Here is a 7,211-nt window from a genome sequence, read left to right on the forward strand (position 1 = left end):
CAATACCCTTTTCTAGAGCTAATCACAAGATTAAATACTTGGGATTAAATCTAACCAGAAGCACAAATTCAAAGAAAATTGCAAAACATTACTACAAGAAACAAAAAGAGACCTTGAGAAGTGGAAGAATATCTCTTGCTCATGGATAGGAAGACTCAATATTGTGAAAATGGCAATATTACCAAAGGGAATTTACACATTCAATGAAATTCCAATGCAAATGTCAATACCATTTTCAACGAGATGGAAAAGGCAATCTCCAGTTTCATTTGGAATGGAAAGAAGCCTTGAATAAGCAAAGCCCTCCTTAAAAAGAGAAACAAACAAACAAAACAAGAGAGAGAGAGAGAGAGAAACAAGGTAGGAGGCATCTCACTCCCTGATTTCAAATCCCACTACACTGCCATAGTGGTAAAGACAGCATGGTTCTGGTACAATGACAGATACATAGATCAGTGGAATAGAATTGAGAATCCAGAAATCAGCCCATCTCCCTATGATCAACTGATTTTTGACAAGGAGATGAAATCAGTTAAGTGGCAAAATGACAGCCTTTTTAACAAATGGTGTTGGCAAAATTGGAAAAGTATCTGCAAAAGACTCAAGCAAGATACACACCTCACTCCATATACAAAAACCAACTGTAGGTGGATTATGGACCTAGGACTAAAACCAAGGAATATAAACTTCATTAAAGAAAAGCTTGTAAGATATCTAGAAGTCCTAATCCACAACATAAACAGTCTTCCATGTATCCTGAAAAATCTACAACCAGGAGAAGACAAAATAGATGAATGGGACCTTCTAAGAATAAAATTCCTATGCACATCCAAAAACTTCTCTAACAGGGTAAAAATGGAAGCCACAGACTTGGAAAAAGTATTTGGTAATGACATGTCAGATAAAGAACTTATATCTAGAATTTATAGAATACTTGAGCACCACAACAAGATAAAGGTAAACAACCCAATTGACAAATGGGCACAGGATATGAACAGATGCTTCACCAAAGAAGACATTCAGAAGGCCAACAAGCACATGAAGAAATGTTCAAAATGCTAGCTATAAGAGAGATGCAAATAAAAACAACTATGAAATATCATCTCACCCCAGTAAGAATAGCATAATTTAACAGAACAGCAAGCAATGAATGCCGGCCAGGTTGTGGAGAAACTGGAACCCTTATTCCCTGCTGGTGGAAGTGTAAAATGGTGCAACTACTGTGGAAGGCGGTGTCATGCTGTCTCAAAAAGTTGCAAATAGAGGTAGTATTTGACCCAGCAATTCCACTACTGGGATTATACCTGAAAGAGACCATAACTGCCACCCAAGGAGATATGGAGATATATGCACACCCATGTTTATCGCAGCTTTGTTCACAATAGCAAGGAGTTGGAAAAAACCTAAGTGCCCATCAATAAACGAATGTATAGAGAAGCAAGGAACTCATGCAATATTATTCAAAATGGGTGAATGTGGAGGACATTATACAGAGTGAAATATCTCAGTCACAAAAGGACAAATACTGCATAGTGCCACTGTTGTAAAACAGGACTGACAGCTGGGTTGGGAGGAGACTGAGAAAGATGGGATAAATAATGTATACTGCATTGAAACAGATGAGGGAGAAAACTGTTTACAAAGGATATGCGATTAGGTATTATTGTCATGACAGGAGTCCAGAACGATGGCTTCATATTGGAGTGGACCTGGAACGAGTGATTGTAAAGCAATGAGAGAATTTTTCCTTTACTTTTGAAAGAGAAGAGTGTACTGGGGGCGGAGGGGGGGGCGCGGGAAAGGGTGGGCAGGGAGAAAAGTTCAACAATGAGTAAATGGAAATCCAAAGTCTCTGTAAATTTTCATTAAAATTAATTGTAATAAAACAATTTTAAAAATAGAAGGATAACTATTAAAATGTGTGAGAACTCAATGGGAAGGGGAAAGGCAGGAGTGGAGTAGTGAGTTTAGGTAGGAGCAAAACCATAAAGTTGCACAGTTTGCTGGGTGGAGGGAGGAAGGAAAGAGGAAAGCTTTAGGCAAAAAGACAGGGTGTAATGGTCAAGGCTCAATGGTGATCAATTTTAGAAAACAATGCATGAGAATGATTATATGAAAAACAATAGGAGTGAATAATACTGTGTAAAACACAATAAAGAATGATTAAAGGTACAATAGATCAAGAAGACATACATCAGCAGAGAACTGTCAGAAGTGCATGCTGGATTTAGAAGGGGTCATGGTACTAGGGATATTGTAGGTAATGTTAGATGGATCTTAGCTGAAAGCAGGGAATACCAGAGGAATGTCTATCTGTGTTTCATTGATTATGCAAAGGCGTTTGACTGTGTGGATCATAAGAAACTGTGGCTGACTCTGAGAATGGGAATCCCAGAACACTTGATCATGCTAATGCGAAACTTATACTTGAACCAAGAAGCAGTCGTCAGAACAGAGCAGGGAAACACTGCATGGTTCAAAATTGGGAAGGGTCTACACCAGGGATGTGTCCTGTCTCCATACCTTTTCAGCCTGTATGCAGAGCAGATTATCTGAGAGGCTGGGCTCTATGAGAAGAATTGTGGCATCAGAATTGGTGGAAGATCTATTAACAGTCCGCATTATGCAGATGACACAATCCTGCTTGCTGAAACTGAGGAGGACCTCATGCACTTACTGCAGAGTGTCAAGGACTGCAGCCTTCAGTATGGACTGAGGCTCAATGTCAAGAAGACAAAGATTTTCACCACCGGACCAATTGGCAGCATCAGGATAGATGGCGAAGAGATTGAGATTGTTCAGTTTCAGTTGGCTCGGCTCCACGGTCAACACTCTTGGCACCAGAAGCCAGGAAATAAAAAAACGTATTGCAATGGGAAAGTCTGCTGTTAGGGACCTCTCTAAAGTACTCAAGAGCAATGGTGTGTCTTTAGAGACTAAGGTGCGTCTGATACAGGCCATGGTCTTTGCAATCACTTGTTATGCATCAGAGAATTGGACAATGACTAGGGAGGACAGAAGAAGAATTAATGCCTTTGAGCTGTGGTGCTGGAGAAGAGTATTGAATGTACCATGGACTGCTAAGAAAATGAACAGGTTCATCTTGGAGAGGGTTAAACTTGGCTACTCCTTGGAGGCAAGGATTCTGAGGCTTTATCTGACATACTTTGGACATGTTGCAAGGAGGGACTGGTCCTTGGAGAGGGATGTCATGCTTGGGACGATGGAAGGACAGCGCAGGAGGGGAAGACCCTCTATGAGGTGGATTGTTTCAGTGACTGGGGTAATTGGGGTGGGTGTGTAGGTGCCAGTGAGATTGGCACAGGATAGAGTAGGGCTTAGGGCTGTTGTACACTAGGTCGCTATGAGTCAAAAGCAACTCAAAGGCACATAACTACAACAATATTTGAGATGCTGCTGTAAGCACTACAAGACCTCTTCACTTTCAGCAAGCAAGTCTTTCAGCAAGCAAGTTTGTGTCATAAGCATAATGACGGTTATAGATGGGTCTTTTTTCAATATTGATGTGACACTCTTCTTCACAGAGTTCAGGTTCTTTAATAATTTGCTCAGTATACAGATTGATAGGTATAGAGAAAGGACACAACCCCGATCCACATCTTTGCTTAATTTTAAACCGTTGCTTTTTTCCTTTGCTCCGTTCACACAATTGCATCTTCGTCTAGGTATAGGTTTCACACAGGGACAATTAAATGTTCTAGGATTCCTATTTGTCTGAATGTTAGCTATAATTTGTTATCATCTGCATAGTTAAATGGTTTTAAATAGTCAATAATGACACTCTTCTGGTATTCTTTCCTTTCAGGGAGAATCCAACTCACATTAGCAATGATATCCTGATGTCAGGGCCTCGTCTAAGTCCAGCTTGAATTTTTGACAATTTTCTGCCTGTATACTGTTCTAGCCCTTTCTGAGTCATTTTTCAGCATGAGATATTAGTGATATTCTGTTATTATTTCCACATTCTCTTGGATCACTTTTCTTTGGAATTGGAACAAAAATAGATCTGTTTTAGTCAGTCAGCCAGAAAGCTCTCCTCCCAAATTTCTTAACATAGACTGGTGGACACACTCAGAGCTGCATCTGTCATTTCAAACATTGATTCTTGGGCCTCAATTTTTTCCATTGATTTCAGTGAAGTTTAAGCTTCTTCCACCATTACTACTGGCTCTTGATCATATGGTACTTCCTGAAATATTTCAGTGCCTACCAATTCTTTTTGATACAGTGATTCTATATATTCCCTGCATCTTCTTTTGAGGATTCATAGGTCATTCAAGATTTTTCCCATAATATCTCTAAGTATTGAGGATTCAAGGCTTGAATTTGTTTTCCAGTTCTTTCAGTTTGAGAAATGCCAAGCGAGTTCATCCCCTTTTATTCTCTAATTCCATCTCTCTGCATATTCCATTGAAATACTTTGCTTTGTCTTCTTGAACTGCCCTTTGAAACTTCTTTTCGTTTAACATCTCTTCCCTTTGTCTTGGCTTCTTGAAGTTCTAGTAATATTTTCAGGGTCTCTGACATTTTGCTCTCTTCCTGTATGCTATCCTTTATCTCATCCCACAACTCATCTAGTCTTTCATCTTTAGTGTTCAGTGCTTCAAACCTATTTTAAGATGATTTTTAAGTTCAAGTGGGATAGACTCAAGATCATACTTTAGTTCTTATAGTTTTGTTTTCATTTTCTTCAGGCTCAATTTCAACTTGTACATGAGTAATTCATGTATTTTCCACAGTCAGCATCCAGTCTGGTTTTGACTGTTGATATTGAGCTTTTCCTCCACAAATGATTCCTTCCACAAATGTAGTTAATTTTATTCCTATGCAGCCCTTCTGGTGGGATTCATGTGTAAACTCACCATTTGTGTTTTTAAAAAGGTATTTGTATAACTATGAGATATCATCTCATTCCAGTAGCATTAGTAAAATTGAACAAAGCAGAAAACAACAAATGGTGGTGAGGTTGTGGAGAAACTGGAACCTTTATTCACTGGTGGTAGAAACAAGTGTAAAATGGTGCAACCACTCTGGAAGGCAGTATGGCACTTTGTAAAAAAGTTGGAAATAGAAATACCATCTGACCCAGTAATTCCACTACTGGGAATATGCCTTAAAAAAAACCAATCTGCTTTTGGGTGAACTGGCACCGCCCCTCCTCGCGACTGGCCGTGTTCTCCTGCTGAGCTGCCTCCACTGCTTGGGCTACCCCAGGTGAAACTTGGCGTCCGCCCTGGAGCAGTTCGGGAGCAGTGACCGGCAGCTCTCTGCTCACGGACAAATGACTCAGCTTTGTGAACTGATCAACAAGAGTTGGGAACTCCATGCAAAGAACTTATCCCATTTGGACACTGTCCTTGGGGCTCTGGATGTACAAGAACATTACATGGGAGTCCTAGCTGTTTTGTTTGTGAAGTTTTCTACGCCCAATGTTCCAGACTTTGAAACATTGTTATCACAAGTTCAGCTTTTCATCAGTACTTGTAATGGGGAGCACATTCGATATGCAACAGACACTTTTGCTGGACTTTGCCACCAGTTAATAAATGCACTTGTGGAAAGAAAACAGCCCCTGCGAGGAACTGGCATCCTTAAACAAGCCATAGACAAGATACAGATGAATACATGCCGATCTCTTCCAGCTTTTTTTGCCGACAAAATGCTTTAAGCCTGCTCTTCCATGTCTTGATGTGGACATAGTGGATATCTGCAAGGAAAACGGGGCCAAGATGCAAAGCACTTTTTATGTTACTACTATTACGGAGATATGATCTATACTGGGCTGAAGAACTTTGAGTGATGAGCACTCTACTTTTATGAACAGGCTATAACTACTCCTGCAATGGCAGTCAGTCATATCACATTGGAACAATATAAAAAGTATATCCTAGTTTCTTTGATATTACTTGGCAAAGTACAGCAGCTACCAAAATAAATGTCTCACATTGTGGGTTAATTGATTAAGCCCCTTAACAATGCATACCATGAATTAGCACAAGTTTATTCAACTGATAATCCTTCAGAGCTCCGAAACCTGGTGAACAAGCACAGTGAAACTTTTACTCACGACAACAACATGGGGTTGGTGAAGCAGTGCTTGTCATCTCTCTATAAGAAGAACATTCAAAGGCTGACAAAGACATTTCTTACATTGTCATTACAAGATATGGCAAGTCATATGCAATTATCTGGACCTCAAGAGGCAGAAAAATATGTTCTACATGTAATTGAAGATGGTGACATTTTTGCAAGTATTAACCAAAAAGGATGGTATTGTTAGTTTTCATGATAACCCAGAAAAATAGAATAACCCAGCCATGCTTCGTAACATTGATCAGGAGATGCTGAAATGTATAGAGCTTGATGAGCAGCTGAAAGACATGGATCAAGAGATTACAGTTAATCCCCAGTTCGTGCAAAAGAGTATGGGATCACAAGAAGATGATTCAGGAAACAAACTGTATGGTTTGTAGCTGGATGGCTACTCTTGAAACTAGCATCCTTCCTGAGTTAAAGAAACTATCACTGAACCCAGTGGTGACTGTTAGCCATGAGCAGAGAGAACCAAGACTGTTTCACCTGTATGTTCAGAAATTAAATTTTGTTGTACTCTGTACTTTGAGAAAAACCATTCTTTCTGCAAAGAAAGGGAGAAAAAAAAAATCTTGACCTTTTAAAGCCGATCGTGGATATAGTTATCATCCGATTAATGTTTTTATTGCATTAAGTATACCTTTTTGTTTAAAAAAAATCATCTGAACTGCCACCCAAACAGATAAATGAACACTCATGTTTATTGTTACATCAGTCACAATGGCAAAGAGATGGAAACAACACAAGTGTCCATCAACAAACAAATGGATAGAGAAGCTGTGGTATATTCACACAATGGAAAAGTATGCAGCACTGAAAGACAAGAAACTAATGAAATATTATACAAAATGGGTGACTCTGGAGGACATTATGCTGAGTGAAATATCTCATTCACAGAAGGACAAATACTGCATAATGCCACTGTTATAAAACAGGACTGACATGAGGGTTCAGGGGAATCTAAGAAAAGGGATAAATAATATACACTGCATTGAAATGGATGAGGAATAGAACTGGTTAAAAGGAATATATGATTAGGTATTATTTGAATGACAAGAGTCCAGAATAAGAGCTGCATAGTAAAGTAGACTTCGTGG

General features: G+C 39.3%; 1 protein-coding gene and 1 pseudogene across 1 annotated transcript in view; one reads left to right on the forward strand and one right to left on the reverse strand.

Annotated features, from left to right (window-relative positions):
• The window catches only part of ARHGEF9 (Cdc42 guanine nucleotide exchange factor (GEF) 9), a 693,374-nt gene that overhangs the window by 465,212 nt on the left and 220,951 nt on the right, over positions 1 to 7,211 (reverse strand). The window lies entirely within an intron of this gene.
• On the forward strand, positions 5,249 to 6,494 carry LOC102864178 (annotated as a pseudogene).

The sequence above is a fragment of the Elephantulus edwardii genome, unplaced genomic scaffold, assembly GCF_000299155.1.
Source record: "Elephantulus edwardii isolate Elephantulus edwardi_28Jun2011 unplaced genomic scaffold, EleEdw1.0 scaffold00349, whole genome shotgun sequence".
NCBI lineage: Eukaryota > Metazoa > Chordata > Mammalia > Macroscelidea > Macroscelididae > Elephantulus > Elephantulus edwardii.